The 19,390-nt window shown below is 33.6% G+C and overlaps 1 long non-coding RNA gene across 1 annotated transcript; it reads right to left on the bottom strand.

The window, feature by feature from the left end:
- Positions 1-776: 776 nt before the first annotated feature.
- LOC119987423 lies at positions 777-2,136 on the bottom strand. Its single transcript, XR_005465445.1, has 2 exons — positions 2,100-2,136; positions 777-1,021 (listed from the first exon to the last, which is right to left on the bottom strand). It is a non-coding gene; the product is annotated as an uncharacterized LOC119987423 (long non-coding RNA).
- Positions 2,137-19,390: the final 17,254 nt, after the last annotated feature.

Raw genomic sequence — 19,390 nt, 5'->3', positions numbered from 1 at the left:
TATTGTATGATTGCACACTTATTTGAATTTCATGCATTGCATTGTTGACTAGTTAATGGTTTAGGGTCGATTGCACATTGATTTGAGATTAGTTCCCATTGTTGATAAATTGCATTGTTTCTTTCAGTAGGGATTTTTGAGGGACAAAGCTGTTACAGTTGAGTTTGTATAGTGCATTGGGTCATTGCATTGTTTTTCAAAGTTTATTGTGGCCTCAATCACAACCAGTTTTGCTATGCCTCCATTATGTGATGAGGTGACGTAACAGACAAAAAAAATAACTGCTTTTCCAAAAAACAAAGCAATGAACCAAAATAACAATTAATGGAGTCTTACCCCAATTGGGTGGCCAAATTGTCAAGCAAATAAACAACGCAATTGATTAGATCATAAATGACCTGAGTTGGGTATGAGCCTTTCAGAGAACAATTTGATCCATTGCATTGCTTCATTGATTAGGAATTTTTGTGAAAAGTAACACCTAGATGTGATGGAATAAGTTTGTGCATTGCATTGTTTACTAGTTAATGATTTAGGGTCTGATTGCACACTCATTTGAGAATAGGTCCCATTGTTGTTTATTTGAGTAGGGATTTTTGAGGGAAGTCATATCCAGCTGAGTTTGTCCAGTGCATTGGTCCATTGCACTATTTTTTAAGTTGAAAATTATGTCAGACTGTCAAGCAAATAAACAAAGCAATTTAATAGATCATAATTGACCTGAGTTGGGTATGAGCCTTTCAGAGAAATCATACAATAAATAGAAAATAAATGTAACCTAGCAAAATATCATTGCATTAATACTTAAACCATAGTATCAAAAACAACATTTACACTTTGTTTGCTTCCTAAGCCAACTTCTTGGCACTATCACCCTCATACATGGCATTTGTCATTGAGAAGCAAATGAACAACATGCGCTCTAAACCAACGAATATCTTCCTCTTTAAAAGTCTTCGGGATTGGTTTGTTGGTGAATATGCACTCCATGATGAGCATGACAATGATACCACAATCCACACTGTTTCAAAAAAAAAAGCATGGATATGTTTAAAAAAATTTATAAGTTGCACTAAAAATTGGACATGCTCAGATCAATGTGGATTCCTTAAAATAACCCTACTCAAACAAATAATGCACGGCACAAAAGACAACAAAAGTCACTGCACAAGCTCACAAATCTCTAGACAAAGGTTCAATGCAATGCATAACATTGAAAACAATTCAATGTACTAAACAAGCAATGCAATGGACCAAAATGGGGGCTAGCCAAGCACAAATGTCTGTGGAATCAGTAAATTAACCTCCTCGAATTTACAATGCAAATGACAATACATGGAACAATGCAATCAAAAATTATGTGTGAATTGAGTCATCAAATCTCCATAAACATTGGTGCATAGGCTCACATCAGTGTGGATTTCTGAAAATAACTCTATCCAAATAAACAATGCATGGCACAAAAGACAACAAAAATCATTGCACAAGCACAAGCTAACAAATCACTGAACAATGCAATGCACTTTCTGCCTATGGAATCAAAGCATGACACTAATATCAATGGGATCAGAGAACTAACCTCTTAAAAAACCAATGCAAATGACAATAAAGGAGACAATGCGATTAACCATAATTTGTTGGACAAACTGATATGACTATAAACATTAACAAAACAATGCAACACTTTTTGGACAAAATCAAATGGGTTTGGGTTCCCTAAAAATCCCCTGTCGAAATAGCAAAGCAATGCAATGAACACAAAACAAATGTATTAACCCTACCCAAATAAACCATGCCAGGCACATAAATCTGTCATCAAACCAAACAAAAAAATACACCTGCTTCTGAATAAAACAAAGCAATGGACTAAAACAGGGGTTGTGTGGGATTCGGTGGTTAAAATAAGGAAACAAGCCAATAAAATTTTAACTTAATGACTAAGTAGAACATATTACCTTCAAATTTTTTTCTTCTTTACACCTTTTTTGAGCTCAAACCGCACTTGCGTGCAAGAAAAACCAGTCATTAATCCCCATCAATGTTATCAAAGGTGCATCACGACCAAAATATTGATGTAATCACTGAACATAACACATTACCTTGAAATATTTCTTTTTCTTACAGTGATTTTTAGCTGCAGCACCACCTTCATACAAAGCAAACCAATATGATCATCTCCATTAACATTATCGGTGAAGAAAACGGGAGGAAAAGTTTCGTACAAAGCAATGGAAGAAATCAAATGAGGTTTTGGGGTTACGTTTCCAATGCAAGAGAGTGGTTGTGGACATTAAATGCTCTCCCCTATTATCGAGCTCAATTTCAAATTGAACATTTCAAAATTGCATTGTTGGCATGCTTATTGGACTAGTCACATCAACTTGGGCAATGTTGAGACCAAAATAGTTGGGTCATTCAGCAGCTTCGAATTCGATGTGTAGTAGGTAATCTTATTCTAGAAAGTATAAATTTTGTAAATGCTCTCTTGTTTCAGTTTGTGTGAAAATTGGTTCGCTTGATGCAAATCTTATGATTCAAAATTATGAATAACGGTGTTCAAGAGTCCGGGAACATAAATTTTTATTTATAATGTAATAAGTTCACAAATGTTTAAACGGAAACATAATTCTCATTAATTATTCTTGTAATTTTTTCGTTTTCTCTAAGACATGATGTTTGACAACGAAGTTTTAAAATAAATTCAACTATTTAAGCTTGATAAATCAACGGAGCATTGCACAATTAATTATTTTGTGTTTAATTTAATACATTGTTTGATTTTAATGCAAATTAATTGAATGAAACTACTATTTATGTGATTGATGAAATTTGAGCGCCAAATCAATGTACGGCTTCCCTAAATCTTGATGTAAGCCCTTTTTTTGGGACGCGTGGGTATTTTTCTTCACTCCAATTCATCAAGCTTAATACCATAAATAAAGTTTTTTTATTTAAATTTTGCCATCATTGATTTAAATGGTTTTTTTTTTTTTTTTTTTTTTTAAGGTTTTGCTTCTGAAAGAATCTATACTCATCCATCCATGAAAAAAAATCACTATATACACGTTATAAAAATCTACAGAAAATACCTTTTGTCAAGATACACAAAAATCACTTGGGAAATGTCTAAAACATATCATAAGCAAACTTGTTGAAACACAATTATTGACAACGTAACAAAAAATATCAATAAAATAAAAAAAAAAGTCAATTATTCAGATTTGTATGATTTAATCAGATTCTCTTAGTGGCATATCAAAGATAACTGCAACAACAATGAACTCAAATGCACATCCAATTTACTTATTGCTTCCTTTCCCTCTCCAGCTCAACCTGATCAAGTACAATGAATAGATAAATCATAAACCACACAAACACTGCCAAGAACAACATTTTGACTGATAAAGAAAATTGAAGATCTCACCAGAGCTTTTTTTAAGTTGGGCATTCTCTTTTTCAATGATTAAGCTCTGCTTCTAGTTCAACCGTGTATGCCTGTGAAGCACAAAAATTAGCATAACAATAATCCAAAGAAAAAAAATTAAAACTCCCAACTTCAAAGATAGGAGTGACAAACCCACAAAGAAAAGACCCAAGAGAGAACGTGTATGCTTCTTGTATTCTTACAGCTTTTAATTAGGTTGGTAGATAAAATGGAAAATTTTTGCTGATGTTAACATACCTGTGAAAGCAGTTTCTTAGTCTTGCCAGCCAGAATGGTTACGTTCTCCTCTCTATAAAGGAACCTGAATTGCATACATTATCAAATTAACATAGTGTGTATGTATTGGATGAAGACCCTAAATTGCATACAGTATGAATTTGATAAACAACCTAATTTGACATTTTCGATGAAAATCTCATTTAAAGAATACATAAGCTCTGTAATTTAAAAGTGGGCAATTTCATGAACCTTGAAATCCAATGTAAGAAATCAATTGGAATCCATCTTCTTTTTTTTTTTTTTTTTATAAATTTATAGTCATAGGCCTAGGCTTTATAAATACTGAGTTCACAAAATCAAACCACAAAGAATATTATAACAAAGCACAAATTCAAAATTTGTACCAGTGCTGCTGTTAATGTAGACCCATTTGATGCTTCAAATTTTCTACTTATTACTTAGAAAAGGAAGTCCATTTTCCCTTCTTGATTGCACCTCTGCAAAAATAGAAGAGGAACAATGTCACTGCATGGGTGGGAAGGCTAAAGCAAATAAGATAACTCCCACAGTGTAATGTTTCAAAGCCCTAACCTTGATTGGGTGTTGGGAAACATACTTGCAACCCTGGCATTGCAACCTCAACACAATCTTCTTAGTTGCTTTTGGCTATTTAGAGAATATCACTCATTGTCAATGATGTTTTGTTTTATTCGGGAAAGAAATGAAAAATAGGGGGAAAAAGAATAGGCCAAAACACAAACCATAAATTTGCAGGAATAGGGAAGAGAAATGGAGTTTTTACCTTCTTGGGGAAGACTGGTTTGTCTGCCCTCCATACCATGATTGTTTGCGATCATAACGATGCTTACCTTGAGCAACAAGACCATCCTTCCCCTTCTCAATCTCTGTGACTTTATGGAAGGTGTGCTTTTTGCACTCCTTGCTCTTGCAGTAGGGGCGAAGCCAGGACATACTAGGAGGGGGGTCGCTTGAGTGGACACTAGATTTTATGTCAAGATGACAAAGTTAAACGAGGCTCCGGGGGCAGTGCCCTTGGAATTTTTTTGGAATTATCTATTAATTATATCATTGAGAGTACGAAAAATAACACTAAAAATCCAAAGTTTATAAAATATAATAAGTAATAATTGTCACATGTGTTGTTGTTTCAACCATTTGAGTATAATTTTTTGCAAGAGGGGGGTCTAAATTGAAAATTCAAGGGGGTCTTTTTTAAAATTACTATATACTTAGCACTAACTAAAATTTTTTGAGGGGGGTCAGCTCATTTGCATGTAGCTTCCGTCAGCTCATTTGCATGTAGCTTCGCCCCTGTCTTGCAGTAGGACTTATTGGATCCTTGGTATAGCAAGATGATAGAACCACACACAGAGCAGAATATAATTGCAACTCAAGAACGTAGTAAGTAGTATTAATATGAAAGATCTTGTCTATTACAACCCAGAAAATGCAAGAACAGAAAATAACATAACCCTAGTCTTCAAGGGACTAGGACCTCCTACTCTTCTTAGAAAATTTCTTCACAAAGTCTGAATGCCTTCCCTTGCTGCCAACCACCACCTAAAAACACAGACGCGACATTCTGCAGAAAAAGGTAAACCAATAACAGTAAAACAAGTGCCACAATCCCACTCATCCACGTATCCCCTTTTTGGTATATTGTTTCACAATAGCAGGTCTATCATTACTCCCCTCCCATTCAGCAACCTTGTCCGCAAGGTTGAACGAAGGAAACTGAGCTTGAATTGAATCACCCAATTCCCAAGTACTGTCGCAATCTGGTAAACCCTGCCATTTGGTTAGCACCTCCAGCTGACATAAGTTTCCTCACCTGTTTAATAGCTTCAGGCATAATTATTAACTCAAAATCATCACTGAAAGTCTTGGGAAGAGGCTGACTGACCACACCAGAAGAGAGCACCTTTCGTAATTGTGAAACATGAAACACTGGGTGAATATTTGCCTGAGCAGGTAAGTCCAGACGATAAGCCACCTCTCCAATTTTTCCAGCACCACGAAAGGACAAAAAATCGAGGAAGAAGCTTATGAAACGAGTGACGTGCCAGAGAACAAAATTTATAAGGCTGGAGCTTCAAAAACACATGATCCCCTAGAGTAAAATACACCTCCCTATGCTTACCATTCGCTGCTTGTTTCATCCGATTTGTGCTTTTGTCAGATTGTTGTGGAGTTGCGACAACATCACATCACGATCCTTCAGCAGGGAATTTACTTCATCTACTGGAGAAGGATCAGCATAATACTTTAAAAGAGCAAGGGGAGGACGACCATAGAGAGCCTGAAAAGGAGTCATTCCCTATAAATGTTGAAAAGTAGTATTATACCAAAATTCTGCCCAAGACACCCATTGAGGCCATAACCGAGTGTAGAAAATTGAAGGAGAAATCAAAAACTTACTTATTTCCTGATCTGTATGAATAAACGAGGATTGGTTTCCGACTTGATTATTAGAACCAAGAACTATTCCACAGTACGAACACTTTTTATTTGCTTGTAAACTTTGATCCTCCGAGATCAAAGTGTATGGAAGATTTTGACAAAGAGTAACACAAAAGGTACTTTCTCTGTACCGTGTTCTCTCTTTTTAAAGAGAGAACAACGTCAGTTACATCTTTGTAATTGACGTCAGTTACCAGCAGTTGTCTCCATATTTAAAATCCAATTTCCAACACCAAGGATGATCACTAGCAAAACACCTCAAATATTCCTCCATACACCTATTTACCACTTCCATTTGCCCATCAGATTGAGGGTGGTACGCGGTGCTCATTGACAAAGTAGTACCAGAGAGCTTAAACAAAGAAGTCCAGAATTGGCTCACAAAGATCCTATCTCTGACTAATACAATCGAGTGAGGGAAACCGTGTAAACGTACTACCTCCTTTAAGAATAGCTGGGCCACTTCCTTAGTCGTGTAAGGGTGTCCTAACAACAAGAAATGGGCATATTTCGTGAACCGATCAACCACAATCAGCACAATATCGTTGCCTTTGACTAGGCAAACCACTCACAAAATCCATAGATATATCCTCCCATGATGCCTGAGGAATTGGCAATGGCTGAAGAAGCCCTTATGGACTAAGAGTAGAGTACTTATGACGTTGGCAAACTTCACATTGGGCTACGAAATTCTTGATATCCACACACATGCCCGCCCAGTATAACACATGTGAAACCCGCTTCAAGGTGTGTAGATATCCAGAGTGGCCAGCTTGTGGGATAGAATGGAATTCATGCAAAATGGCTGTGATGTGAGGAGTGTTTTTGGACAAAACCAAATGGCCATGATGAAGAAGGCAGCCATGCTGCCAAGAGTATGTATACTGGCTAGTAGTATCGACAATAAGAGATTGAATGACTTCTTTCAAAACTGGATTTGCCAACACTTCCTCCTGTAAATCCCTCAAAGCAGTACAATTTGTCACTGAGAGGGCTGTTAACTGGCCAACTCCCTCAGTGGATTGGAGGTTCACATCAATAGACATGTAATTGAAAGAGTGTGATTCCTCCCTGCGCGATAATGCATTTGCAACCTTATTACCATTGCTAGGCCTGTACTGAATATCAAAATTTAACCCAATGAGCTTTGTTATCCACTTTGTTGGCCTTCATGAACAAGCCGCTGGTCCAGACGAAATTTAAGGCTATTTTGATCGGTCCGAACCGTGAATTTTCTCCCTAACAAGTAGTGTCTCCATTTAAAAGTTGCTAAAACAATCGCCATTAACTCCTTTTCATATACGAATTTAAATTGAGCTCTTGAAGACAAAGTTTGGCTAAAGAATGCCACTGGATGACCTTCCTGCATGAGAACCCCTACTCCAGTTCTCAAAGCATTCGTCTCAACAATAATTTTTTTTGAGAAATCCGAAAGTGCTAAAACAGGTGCACTAACCATTGCTAACTTTAGACTCTCAAAAGCTGCATGAGCTTCGTCAGTCCAGAGAAAAGAATTTTTGCGTAATAGTGTTGTAAGTGGAGCAGCCATCTTACCATAATCACGGATGAATCTTCGATAGTAGCCAGTCAGTTCCAGAAAACCCTACAAGGATTTTAGAGAAGTAGGGAGTGGCCAAGTGACCATACTATCAACTTTGGATGGGTCAGCTTTAACCCTTCGTTGAGATGATATGCCCGAGATACTCGACTCTATCTTGGGCAAATGCACATTTTTTTCTTAATCACTAGTAACTCATGTTTGCGGAGAACCTCCAAAGCCAACGTCAGATGCTGCATGTGTGAACTGAAATCAGAACTGAAAACCAGAATATCATCAAAGAAGACGAGGATAAACTTGCGCAAGAAAGGTCAAAAAATCTCATTCATCAAAGATTGAAAAGTTGAAGGCGCATTTGTCAACCCAAAAGGCATAACGAGAAATTCGTAGTGCCCTTCATGGGTTTGAAAAGTCGCCTTCTACGTATCTCCCTCCCGGACTCGAATTTGGTGATATCCCGATTTGAGGTCTAGTTTGGAAAAAATAGTAGGCCCGTGAAGTTCATCCAACAGTTCATCAATTATAGGGATTGAAAATTTGTCAAGAATGGTAAGCTTATTTAAAGCTCCATAATCCACGCACATCCGCCAACCTCTATCCTTCTTCTTCACTAATAACACAGGAGTTGAGTAGGGACTAACGCTGGGTTTGATAATTCCGGCGGCCAACATCTCCTTTACCAATCTCTCAATCTCAGTCTTCTGATAATAAGGGTAACGATATAGCCATATGTTGAGAGGTATAGCCCCTTCAATCAAACGAATCGCATGATCCTGATTTCTTGCAATAGGCAGACCTGGTTTGGAGTTAAAAATGGACTCAAAGGCTACTAGTAAATCCTATAACTCACCGTATTGCGCTGGGGTTAACTCATCTGCCACTGCAAGCGTGTCATGTTGCCACTCCACTTGACAAGCTCCAAATTCAATTAGAAACCCCATCTCTTCACTCTTCAACAGTTTCAACATAGTCTTAAGAGAAACTATAGTCTTAGATAGTTTAAGATCACCCTGCCAGACTGTCTACCTTCTTACCCGCCAGATTGAACTGCATAGTGAGTTTCTAGTAATTTGATGAAATATCCCCCAAGGATTGTAGCCACTCGATTCCTAAAACCAAATCGGCACTGGCCAGGTCCAACACATAAAAAGTCTCCTTCAGAACAACTCCTTGTATAGTTATTTGTACATTGTGGCACACCTCCGCTCCCTTAACACAAACACCATTTCCTACTTGCACGGCAAAGGTACGGCGACCATCAACAGGAATCTGCAATAGCTGCACTACCTCCGACGAAATAAAGTTGTGGGATGCCCCACTATCGACCAGCAGAATGACTTCCCTCCCTTCCAAAATTCCATGAACTTTTAGGGTACTGTTATTCGAAGAAAACCCAATGATAGAATTCATCGAAAGTGTCAGCATGTCCATCTCCTCAGTGACCCCTCCCTGTGTGAGCAACAACCAGCTCCTCTTCAACTATCTCAGCTTCATCTGCTACAATTAACACCTGCAGGGATTTACTTTTGCATTGATGGCCGGGATGGTACTTTTCATCACAATTGAAGTTGAGGCCCTTCTCTCGCCTCTTTCTCCGACAAACGACGAAACGTGTCACGCTTCCCACTAGATGAGGATGGCATGGTTCCCCTGATTTCATGAGAGTTTGGTTTAGTGGAGGATGTAAATCGGCTAGACTCAGATGGACGACTCAGAGGATTTTTTTAATTATTTTAGATACTAATTGAAATAATAAAAGAAAATTTATTTTATGAAGAAGAGATTATAATAGGTGATTTGATGAAGTGTTGGTTGGATAGAAAATTTATTAAGAAAAACTGTTGTAGATACTCTTATAAGCTTAACTTATATTAAGAGTTTATAAGTTAGGTTATTTTGACAACGAATAAATTTTTTCAAATGGAGCCTATATTTAACTAGTTGGAACCGAATTCATGTTCCTCTTTTTGTGCAAACGTTTGATCCATATAATATATAGCATTTTGGGGATTGTTTTTAAGGTATGGTAACTTTATTCTTAATTTCCGAAAGTATTTACTAAAATTGTTCAAATATTTACTTCCAACCAACTTAATATTGATATACTTTAAAAGAAGGGAAAAAAAAAAGGAAAATTGGTGATAAGTTCATTTCTTAAAAGTGTTATTCCAACAAGGACAGTCTTAAAAGTTTTATTTCATAAAGTCCATAAAGTTTAAAATATTATTCCATAAAGGACAAAAAGTTAAAATATATGATTTTGTTGTCTAAAATACCCTCATCTTCATCCTCAAACATGGCACAAGTTATGATTCATCTCTGACCTCCACCGGAATCTTCATCCTCGCCCCCCATGGCTTATTTGACAATTCTATGGCATTTTCAGTGATTTTTCATCCCCATTTTTTTTTTATTCGAACTAGATCTACTCATACTCACCATGGGGCTTTTAGATCTTATTGTTCTCTTTCGATCTATCATTACATCATTATTTTCGATATTTTTCTGTGATTTTTTTGTTCTGATATGAGATTTGCACACTGCAGGTGATATGTTATCTATTTCGATTAATTTGATATCTGTCATAATGTTATCTGTCTTGCTAAATGTTATCTGTCTTGTTAAAATGTTATCTGTCCTTAGTGAAATGTTATTTGTTTGAAGTTCCAAAAGGACCAAAATAGATAACTTACAAAACATATCTAAAACAGATATAATATCTGTAGACATGGTTGTCAAAATCCCGATTTTGATCATAAGATCGTACGATTTTATGATCTTAGATAACGATAAGATCTATCGATCTTACCCGATTCTACCGATTTTACAATCTTACTGATTTTATCGATTTTAACCGTAATAGACTTATGGAGTCATGGGCTTATGGGTTGTCATCTACTAATCATGTGTTTATGTTTCTAGTCTTAGTTTTTGTTGCAAAGTTGGTTCTAATATACAAATATGACATAATCTTGCACAATTGTTGTGCTTGTTTTTCATAGTTTTCTAGAAGTTTTAAAAAATTACAATTTTATGAAATTTAAGATGTCTATAAATAAATAATAATCACGTTTTTGAATTTTTTATTACCTATAAACTATAATATATTATATAATGTAAATTATTTATTTAGAACTAAGTAATTATATTATTTTACATTTATTTTTTAAATTTTATAAAATCTTACGATTTTACGATTCGATTTTTTATGTCTTCCACCGATCTTATGTAAGATCCCGATTTTGACAACCTTGTCTGCAGATTCAGATTCGATTTCAGAAGAATATTTACAGGTAAAAAATATATATAATATTGACAGATACAAAATAGATATAATATCATATACGAAACAGATATAATATCTGTTGATTCAAATCCGATTTCAGATAAAAAAATAGTTCGAAAAAGCAATAAAACCTCAAAAGTGATGTGCCTAGGTCCGTGGAATTGATTGGTGGTGTTAATGGTCACCGGAGTTGACCGTATTGGCCGAATCTAGCTCTTTTCCAAAGGTGATCGTGATTTCAAGAAGTTTTTTCGATAAATCAAGTGATAATCGATGGCCAGTAATGACTGGGCTTTGATTGGGTTGACCAAGAGTTTCATTTCGATAGTTTGTTCGTCGAAAATGATGATCGGAAAGGTAATTTCTGATGATCAGTGTGAAGGAAGAAGAACAGAGAGAAAAAATGAGAAAGAAGAATCATAGCACGCGCGTGACAGTAAAATGGATGTTAGGGATATTTTTGTCAATTTAACACAAATGTATTTTTTTGTAATATTTTTTCGCTTGATCCTTTTAGCATATATGAGTCCCAAAATGTCTTTTTGCCTAAGTTCCCAAAAAAAAAAAAGATGATCCACTACAATTTACAAAACTTACTAATTTTGGAGAAATGTTCTCACTTTAATTAGTTTATGGAGCACGAGTAACTTTTAAATAAATGTCCGAATTTTCTTAGTTTTCTCAAACATTACTTCAACAATGGATTATTTATCAAACTATGTTTACTTCAAATGACAGGAAAGATCTTCGCGTCTTAAATTCAGCATAGAAATCTCTTTATAGCATTGGTGATCTGCGAAATCCACAGATAGTTATTACACCAAAAGCGATATTAAATTGAATATTTTATTCAAATAATATTCATAAATTTCTTCAAAAAAATAATATGCATGAAAATTTTTCCTGACCGTTGTTGCTATATATAAAAATTTCCTAACAGTTGCCGAGTGTCTGAAAGTCAGTGAAGGATATTAAGGTAATTGTGCTTCTCCAGGATCTTCCACTATGCACCTGCACCTGCTTCACAAAAAAAAAACCCTTATTTAAATATAAAATTTTATTAAAAAATTAAAACATATATATATATATATGTATGTATATATTTACATATATATGGAAGTTGAAGAATTAATAAAAAAAATTAATAAAGTTAAAACTAAGGGAGCTCCCTTCAGTCCAAGTACAGGAAGCCTAAGATTCAATTTGTCTCCCGCGTCATTCACTCAGTTACCGAGTTCCCTTGACTCGTTCTCTCACTCGGTATATGGATGAATGAATCGGCAGTTAATTGAACCTTATTAGCCACCCATGAGTGGACTGAAGAAAGCTCTCTCCATTTCACCTCAACACAGAAATTAAACCCCAATATACAAAACTTCAAACAATATACATAGATGTGTGTGTGTGTGTGAGAGAGAGAGAGAGAGAGAGTGATGAGTGATGAGTGATGAGTACTCAAGAGAGTTGTTATTAGGGTTAGGAGGAGAGCTTCTAGTGTTGCTTTTGTCAGTGAAGGAAATGGGTTTATATAGCGAGATGGAAGACAGAGATCAGGCAGCACAATATTTTTCTTTTTTAATAGTAACATTTGTAGTAGTAATTGTTATATCTATAATAAAATAATATAGGTATAGAATAATTCTCTTATAAGGTCTTAAAATAAGGTGCTAACTTTTAAGTTTCAAAATTTTTAAAAAAAAATTAGAAAAAAATATATATAGTTGTATTTTAATCAGTTTTACGAACCCAACGATATATTTTTTATTAGAAACAAAAGTCAAATTCAACATGAAAAGTGCATGATAATTCTGAATCGTTAGATATAATACAATAAAACATTTTTTACACTTTTCTAGTTGCATTTGATTTTTATTTCGAACAAAAAAATATCGTTGAGTTCATAAATTGATCAAAATATGAATATTTTTTTTTAAAAAAAATTTTAAATATATTTTTAACCATAAAAATGAATCTTTAAAATTAAAACCTTATTTTAAGACCTCATTTTAAAAACTCATTTTAAAAATTGATAAGAAATTTCCTCCTATACATATATATATATATCTATAAAGGTTTAATGGTTTATGATTCTCGCATGCTTTTTCCATGTGTATACAACCCTTGCCACTACACCAATCACTTAACATTATAGAGCCATCCAGCTATCACTTATCATTCCAATTAAGTACTAATTAGGTATTTCCATTTAAGTAAGTATAAACCTAGCTATTTTGACAAGAGTTCCAGTAGCCTTTATGTTAATATATCATCAATGTCTTCTAACACGTGCTTAGAACGCAGACAGGAAAATATGTTCTCGGTATATATGTCGCATATTATATTCAATAAAGCAATCCTATATTAAAAATATTTTTTTAAAAAAACCCAACAAAAGCACCCAATGCCACTTATTTGTAGGGCAATCCAAGCATCCTGTCTGAAGTAGGTTTTTTTTTTTTTTTTTTTTTAAATTTCTTAAAGCATCAAAGGCACATATATAGTTATAGGTTCAAATCTCTAATCTCTTTTTATTTCTTAAAGTTTAAACCTCAACCTTCAAACCTAATTAGTTTATTTTATTTTCATGTTGACAACATACAAGTTATCTATGTATTTTGAGAGAGTGAAAGCCAAGTTAAAGCACACATATGATACACCCGAGTTACTAGTTGAAATGATAAGAATGATGTGTATCACTTTGATGATCAGAGTTCGAATTTTTCCTCTCCATTTCATTAAAAAAACACATATATGGTTATAGATTCAAACCCTAACCGATTAATATTTCATAAAACCTAAACTTTCAACTTTAGTAATTCAACTTATCATATAAACATTATAAAAATTATTCAAGTATTTAAAGCATTCCTAAAACTATATAGGCCAATTCAAACCTAAACCCTAAACTTGATTTATATAAACCGAAAATCATAATCCTCAACTTGCTTGTAAAATATACAATTGTAGTGTGCAGGAAAAGGGGAACCATTGAAGGGTGGGGAGAGGCAACAAAGTGCCAATGAAAAGAAATAGAAATTAAAGATCATATTAGATTCTCATGTCAAGTATTTACCACTTGTCTTGTCAAATAACTCAAAAAGCTGCCTTGAGAGATGGTACTTCTTCCACCTTCATAGTCGCAATTTTCATTATAATTTCATATCCTTTTGTCCCATCACAACTTTATTGTTTCTCTTATTCATCTGTCCATCACTCCATCCATCCATCCACACCTAATTTCAGTACACTGATTTCTGAATATGCCTCTGGAGTTATTATTATTTTTTCTCCTTTCTTTTGTTTCTTAATTTATCCCTTTATGGTCCCTTTTTTTAAACTTATTTTTTGGTAGAATATATAGCTTTGAATAAATGCCCTTTTGTTCCTGAAAAAAGGAAAAAATAATATATAATTTTTTATTTCGTGGAGCTTCTGTTCTGATCCCTACTTTTTAAATATTTATTATTATTATTATTATTATTATTATATCAACGTATCGGATTCACTTCAATTTCATTAATTTGACAGGACCTAATTTTTTCCTTTGTTATTTTATAGAATAAAAAATAAAAAGAGGTACGAAATTTGTCTCCAATAATGTTATACACTTGCAATAGAATTAATTTGAAAGGATATCCACACACATATATATATATGATCACCTTTGAAAGGACAATTCATGCAGACAAGCAGACATGATGGAAATTTAAAAGTCACCTCATTTGGGATGTTATATCTTTATATGAATACATCTACAGTTTTACCAAAAAAATTTTATAAATATATATATTTTTAAATATAAAAACCAATTTTATTCAATCGTTAAAAACAATTAAAACTTGGGTTGGAGATTTGGAGGACATTAAACTTAATTAAAGGGAAAATTGAAAGAAATTTTTTTTATCAATCTATAGATGAATATATCTTAATTAACCATATTTAGTAGTTGAAGCGTTATCCTGTAATGTAATATACTTAATTCCAATTAGAATATGTGTTTTTGTGTTTTAATCCTTATCAAGAAAGTTCTTCTTTTCTTTTTTTTTCCATTAAGGTTGATCTCGATTCCATCCATTTTATTCCTTGCTTTCACCTTTCTAGTTAATTTCCGCTAAACTCTCCCCACAAAAGACAAAAACAAATAGTCCACTATTTATCTTTATGACTTTCACCACTTCCCAGCTATACATATAAAACATAATAGGGAAAGTACCTATATGTAGAGTAGGGTATTCAATATCTATCTTTGTTTGAAATTGTGATTGGATTGAGGGGAAATGATCATGATGGGTTCCAACTATATAAATACAGGGTAAGTGTATATTTTTGAAAGTAGTATATATGTTAATAGTATATATTGATTAAAATGATAGTATATATCTTATCTGAAAATATTAATATTGTTGGTTTTATTTATGCTGATAGTATGTATGCGGTTAGCATATATGTTACTTAAAATGTTGTGATAAATTATGTTTAGAGGTATCTGAGTCTAAGGAATATTTTGGACAGTTCATTAATAAGTGTAGGACATATTGGTCATCAAAAGTGAAATTGTTGAAAAAAGTTTCTTAAGAACCATATTAGAATGCTACAAAAATAATTTTGAAATTGTGGCATATATGCTACTCAAAATTGTGTGCCAAAAACACCCATAGATTGAACCACAATTATTAATGTAAAAATAAAATCAATTATTATTATCATTATATTTTTTAGGTAATAATTTTAGAAGAATCTAATCATATTATATGATTTTTCATGAAGTATAAATGTTTCTCTATTGCAAATATTATAATTTAATCTAATTGTTTTTCAAATAGAAAATTATTCAAAGAAAATAGGATGATCTGCAGAGCACCGTTGCTCCTTGGAAAAAAGAAATTTTAAAGCAATTAAGAAAATTTAGATAGTTTCAATAATATCACAGTTTAATTATATATTATTAAAAACATTTGAGAATTTTGGCAGGAAAACATCAACAGTAACAACATATTAGAATGACTGAGAGACATAATTAAAGTACCAATGCATACACACACTACACGTTACACAGGACAACACAGCACAGCATATATGATGTACAAATGGGGTTGTCCCATGAAATGATCTTGTGTCTGTGCTTGCACACCTCTTTCTCACTCTTCTTCCGCGTGTTCGACGGCTACAGCAGACCCTATTGGAGTGGCTGTTAGGCAAGTCTAGTACTCTAATAGATAGTTTTTAGAACCGTATCGTGCATCAAATTATCTAAATTGAAGGTTCAAGATTTTCAAGGTTTAACTAGTATGATAAAGGTTGAACCGTTAGTTTATAATATGCATTAAATTAATAAATATTGATATATAATATATAATATATACTATATAATATTTAGTTTATAATAAATATAGACTACAAATGATAGATATAATATGATTATAATTATTAGAATTGAAATTCCAGATCAAATAGAATATTTAATTCAAAAGTTATATTTGAAATTGGAACTTATTTTGAATTAAGAAAAATAAATCGTGAAAAGTGGATATCGAATCATGAAAATGACGAAAATTGAAAATAATTTTATTTTGAATTAAAATTAATAAAATATATATGTTATATATGCATAATCATTTGAGTCAAAGTTGTATTTTCCATGCTAAATAAAACATGCCGGTTTTTTAAGGTATAAATGGGTCAAGGTATGATATGGTTTTGACGGTATACCGACATTTTGTATGATTTGAATGCTTAAATGGTATTTTAGATGTATCATATCGTTGAACCTCACGGTTCGTGGTTCAACCGATTAAATCGCCAGTATGATATGAGTTTAAAAACTATGCTCTAATTATATTTTTTTGCCCTAAATAAAAATTAATTAATTGCAAGAGAAACATTGACTAATTTGAGTTTATATTTAACGAGGGCTTCTCAGATGTGCGATCCCGAACTTTATTTAAAGTGCAAGATCCATCTAATACAATTCACGAGCATTTTTTTTCAAAACATATATTTAACTGTCTAAATTTTCTTACTTGAGAATTTTCTTATATTTAACTGTCTAAATTTTCTTTTTTTTTTGTTTAATTTAATTTTGTTATACTTTGTAAACCGATCAAAACATATATTCGTATTTTTTATATATAAATATTGTTGCCGTAACAGCCACTACAGGTGGGTATGCTTTCATCCCTCTCTTCTTTCCTAGTTTTTTTTTTCAATGTCATTTTTATGTCGTGTGTTCATACTCTTTTTTTTTTTGTGTTTATACTTATATATATATAGGAATTCTCAAGATAAGAGTCTAATGTAAGGGTGTAAAATAAGAGTTATTTTTTAATGGTGTGGATCAATGAGATGATAAGTGAAGTTCATTGCTTTGGGTCCCACATGTTTCAAATCAATGGTGCAAACATAGATCCTTATTTTACACCTTTACATTAAATCTTTATGTGAGAATTCCTATATCTATATCTATATATAATTACTTGAGTATCTAAATGTCATTATTAGCATTTTCCCACTTAAATGCTCTATCTAATTGGAGCCAAGGACAAAAGGGTTAATAGTAAGTGGATTGCATCAAATTATTTAACATCCAAAATTGTTTCATCGTAACTAATGAGATCTAATTCAAGTTCATTAGAGACTGTCATGAATGACTCTCCAAAGTACATGAGCCCATCGAACGATCGTGAGATCCTCCCATTACGATGAAACTCCGATGTTGCACCTAATATTAGTTCGGCAACATGTTCATTATCTTTATTTTGTGTTAGGCTTGAAATCAAATCGTTGGGTTCTTGTCTTCAAGGACAACCTTCCTTATTTCATTGCTATTTATACATTTCTTTCGTAAAAATCTAGTATTCGTGCTAAAGAATACTCTCTGACTCTCATGATTGTAAAAATAGCCACCACGAATTCATTCGGGGAATCCTACCCAATAACATAGTACGAATCTTGGTCTAAATTTGGTTGTCTTGTTGGCTAGTATAAAAGTTGGACAACCCAAAACTTTGAAATTCCCATCTCATAGCCATAGGGAATCCTAGGTACAGACTTAGACAATACTAAATTCAAGATATTACAATACATAATCTTCAAGTTACCTACCTAGTCACCTTTTTTTTTTTGTGATTGGAAAGACCCTAACCCAACGGTCACTTTATGACCCATAGGCTAGTTTTAAACTCAGGATGGCCACCCCGTGCAGATGTGGACCATCAATTTAGTCTTGAGTCGAAGTCTAGTGCTCCAATAAGATTGGGTCAAGAGATCTAGAATGGAGCTTTTAACCCCTCCTAGAAACCAAGAAAACCCTAAGGAATTATGCCCCATCAGTTCGAACTCCCAATTTGGGGGAACTTTCACCTCTAAACCCAAGGATATAACCGTCAGGCTAATGTCAAGTTGTTTACCTATCTGGTCACCCTTGTAACCTTCGTATTTTTAAATTAAGCGGACTAGTAGCAATTGATTCATATCATGAGCTTCATTCGTGGAGATCATTTAGGGCACAAAGTGCATGTGCTTAATCCCACTCAACTAGAAAATACGCATCTTGCATGTTGTCATCGATTGAGATTGGTTGTTATCATCTCGATCTGTTTTTCCTTGGTGGATGATCGTGGAAAAGTTGTTTGTTTGTCAAAGTGAATGAGATTTTCAGTTCCAGTCCTTCATTGATGCATGATAGCTGAATACGTGTTTGAGAGAAATCAGGAGCTTAAGGGCATGAAACTCTTAATCTTCTGGCTTCCTGTGATCTTTTTCAGTTAAAATCTCGCCATATTGCTAACAAATAGTCTCTTTATAGATGGACACGTTTTATAAATAAATCCCTAGATTTTAGTCTTCTTTAACAATGTATTTTCGGACATCTTGATTTCGAGCAATCTAATTCTAATTTTGGATTCCAGACAAAACATTATCATAATGACTACAAAATAGAAAACCAGTTAATGTAAAATCTCTCAGCCACTGTCATGTGTCACCTAATGATCCACTGAGAGCACCCAATGGGTAGATCTCATGGGTCAGAATATGACTGGAACTTATCGTAGTACAAAAACTCAGTTGACAATTAGAAGAAAATAAATAGCTTAATTAATAAGCATATATAAGCGTCATGTCTACATTAAGCACCGACTCTTTCATATAAAAAGAGCAAATCACCTTAAGTTGACTCCTGATCATGAAACCCTAATTCATAGTTTATGGAACAAAAAGTATATATATATATATTTATATGTGCACTAACTATTTCATACCGAAAGAGCAAATCACCTTAAGTTGACTCCTGTTCATGAAACCCTAATCCATAGTTTATGGAACAAAAAGGAAAGATGAACACATTAACATTGTGAAGTGGGTTCTTCACCATGTTTCTCCATATATATATATATATATAAAG

Source organism: Tripterygium wilfordii, chromosome 20 (genome assembly GCF_013401445.1).
Source record: "Tripterygium wilfordii isolate XIE 37 chromosome 20, ASM1340144v1, whole genome shotgun sequence".
NCBI classification, from domain to species: domain Eukaryota; kingdom Viridiplantae; phylum Streptophyta; class Magnoliopsida; order Celastrales; family Celastraceae; genus Tripterygium; species Tripterygium wilfordii.
Note: the sequence above shows the minus strand (reverse complement) of the source record. Positions and strands in the feature narration are given on the sequence as shown.